This window comes from Pinus tabuliformis, chromosome 1_2 (assembly GCF_031772625.1).
Source record: "Pinus tabuliformis cultivar Carrire ecotype Pingquan chromosome 1_2, CPIR1, whole genome shotgun sequence".
In the NCBI taxonomy this organism is placed as follows: Eukaryota; Viridiplantae; Streptophyta; class Pinopsida; order Pinales; family Pinaceae; genus Pinus; species Pinus tabuliformis.
Window position 1 is genome coordinate 298,459,686 of NC_142298.1, and position 3,483 is coordinate 298,463,168.

A 3,483-nucleotide genomic window follows, 5' to 3' on the forward strand; every position below is an offset into this window, starting at 1 on the left:
TGATCACTAGATCCTTTACGAATATTTCCCTAGTTATCTCCAAAGATGACAAACACTCTTGAAAAATGAGAGAACGACAAAAAGTCATAATTGGATCGTGATGAGAGGAAAAAAGCGTTTTAGTTTTAGGGAAATCGGACCACTCTATCTAGTAATTATTGTTTCTGATACATCATATTCATCTACTGGTACCAGTTCTATTTTAACTTATTGCTTTTTCTATATTACCTCTTTCTATACTATTTCATAAAAATAGTATATTGTTCGTAAAGATCCTATATCGTTCCATTTTCATACAATGAAATTTCAATAAATATTTCATTGTATGAAAATGGAATATTTATTGAAATTTCCTGATTGGATATTTATTCATGTTCCTTTATCCTCGACATATATTCAAATGTTTTTACATTTGAATGTATGTCGAGGATAAAGAAACCCCCGATTTCAAAACCCTTCAACGGATACACGCAAGAAACAGGCTGATTCAACAACTTTCTGTTCGATCTCCCTTAGGTTCACATTATCACCAGTATGAGTTAAAGGAATGTCTTATCGGCCCTTTATTTCCATATAAAGAACACGACGAGGGGAAATACCTTCTTGAATTTCCATTTTGATCATCTGAATATCCTTCATAAGAAATCGTGGGAAAATACGACGATTTATTCCGGGAAATCCCCAACGAAAAAGACATATGATTCCTTTTTTTTATCGAACTTATTATAGCCACTACCCACATTGAAAAAAATTGTGCACCATAGATAAGAGCTAATGAACAGACCTACAATACCATAAAAACAAATTACAATTCCTTGTGGAACAAAGAGTATTTGCTGAGATGACAATAGGGGTATCAGGTTCTCACCAAAATAACTCGAGATCCCGACTAGGAAAAATCCTAGTGAACCCAGAAAGAGGATACAAGCCCAAAAGAAATTACTTCTTTTTCGAGACCCTGTTATAGGTTCTATCCAGAGCCATTTGGATCGACGATTCATAAAAAAATGTATTCAATTCCATCCTATTTAAGTTGAGGGAATAGCCAACTTTTTTATCCTTTGGTTCCCAAAATCTTATGAACTATCTATATAGATAGATAAATTTTCAGTTAAGTCAGCCAAGTTTGTCTTCTTGTCCATTCTTACCATCCATTTCAAATGGGTCCTTCCCCAATTTCTCAATTTTAGAAACAACATTGGATCAGTGGAGTATAAATATCTCCTGGAATATATATATCTATACCATATGAAAAAAGAAAACCGACCACATTAACATATTGACCCATACCTATTTATTGACATATGTGTAGATCCTATCTGTATATGTATATGAATATGAATATGAATAAATATCCATATTCATATATATATATATATATATATATATATATATATATATATAATTTGGATATTTATACCTATTTTGTGTCTATAAGAGTTCTATCTTATATCATCTAAAATAGATATAGATATCCTATCTGTTCTGCAATTGAAAGATCTAAACCCATTTATTAAATCTGATTTGATCAGATTCATAAAATCTCGTCATTCTGAATATACAGATGAGAAAGAACCATTGTAATTGCCGGAAGTAATAAGCCGACTAAAGGCACCAAAATAGAGGGTAGGATAGGGAGTAGGTTAGGAATTATCATAGAACGAGTACCTTACTTAATCAATGAAATGTTTATCCATATTACAAAGAATAATTATAAGGTCAAATAAGTGATGGGACCAAATAAGCGGTCCCATTCGTCCTTCTTCATAGAATACATGTATGCAAGTGTTCGTTTTTCCTTTCCCCGTCTCTCCCGAAAATACTAAAAAAGCATTTCCAGTTGGGGAAATTTTTTTTTAATAAGATCTCGATGAGTTCAAAAATGAGTTATATATTACAACATAGAGATCCATTAGAACACGTACTATATAAGTAAAATAGTGGAAGAACATGAATCCTGACCAAAATTTCTCTGATTTTTGAAAGTGGAGAATTGGCTATATGGATTGTTAGTATAGGCTCGAGGACCATAAATTGTTAATAAGAAGGGGGTGAAAATCAATTCTCTCCTTCGCCGCGATAAGAAACTGTATCACTGTCACTTCCGTTACAAGGAACTCGATTTGATCCTTTTTCCTGATAAGGAAACTCAATGTTCATTTTTTTCTTTTTCTTTATTTACAAGGAAGACCGTAAAATGTAAAACCAAAATAGTTCACTCAGAACACCTTTTAAGAGATTACGTGGAATGATCAGATCAAATAAACCATGACCAGATAAATGCTCAGTCACCTGAAAATCTTCAATCACTTTCTGACCTAATGTCTGTTCGATTACTCTTTTACCTGCAAATGCAATGTACGCTTTAGGTTCAGCAATAATAATATCTCCCAACATGCCAAAACTAGCAGTCACTCCACCAGTTGTCAGTGATGTCAGAATCGATATATATAACAACTTTTTCTCCTTCTGATGAATATATAATGCAGAAGCTATTTTAGCCATTTGCATTAAACTAAAACTTCCTTCTTGCATATGTGCTCCTCCGGAAGCACACACCATAATTAATGGAAGAGATTCCGCGGTAGCGCCCTCGATCAGACGGGTTATTTTCTCACCTACTACAGAGCCCATACTACCTCCCATGAACTGAAAATCCATAACTCTGAGTGCGATAGTAAGACCATTTAATTGACCTATGCCTGTTTGAATAGCATCAGTTAAACCTGTCTCTATTTGATAGAAAGTGATATGATCCTTATAAGATTCATCCTCAGAATTAAGATTATCAGAATGAGAAGGTTCATTCTCAGAATAAAATTGAAGAACATCTAGAGTGTACATGTCTTCATCCATAAGATGCCAAGTGTCACGATCAATTGGAAGTTCTATTCTATCTGAACTATTCATTTGCAGATAATATCCACATTCTTTACAAACACTTTGATTCTCTCTCAAGAATCTGAGATATAGCAAGTTCTCAAAATTATCGCATTGAGCCCATAACTTCTTAATTTTAGCGTAATCAATACTTTTATTCTTGTTTTTCTCCGTCTCATTGGCATCCTTACTATCCCTTTGGACCGAATTTTTTAGTAATGTAGTTATTTTACGCTTGTCTTCGAACCACTCCTTTATAGACATAGAGTTTTCCTTCCATATAAAGGTGAAAATTGTTACTTTTCCTATCTTATTTTGTATGAAGAGAAGTCGTATAAGTATAAATACAATGAAGAAAATTATTAATCAATAGTGGAATGAACCATTGAGAAATCATTTCCATTCATTATTGATTAGGAATCTGAAGTATCGATCCGGGATTATGATAGAATACTTTATTCTATTATAAAGAAATATTCTCTCCTATACCGCGATGGAAAGGAATTTTCATTTAAAATACAACATCTTTTGGGCTAGAAGGGATTTGAACCCTTGAATTCACGGTCCGGAACCATGAGCTCTGATCCACTGAGCTACCAACCC

General features: G+C 33.4%; 1 non-coding gene across 1 annotated transcript; it reads right to left on the minus strand.

Moving 5' to 3' along the window:
- Positions 1–3,409: 3,409 nt before the first annotated feature.
- On the minus strand, positions 3,410–3,483 carry TRNAR-CCG (transfer RNA arginine (anticodon CCG)). Its single transcript has one exon. It is a non-coding gene; the product is annotated as a tRNA-Arg (tRNA).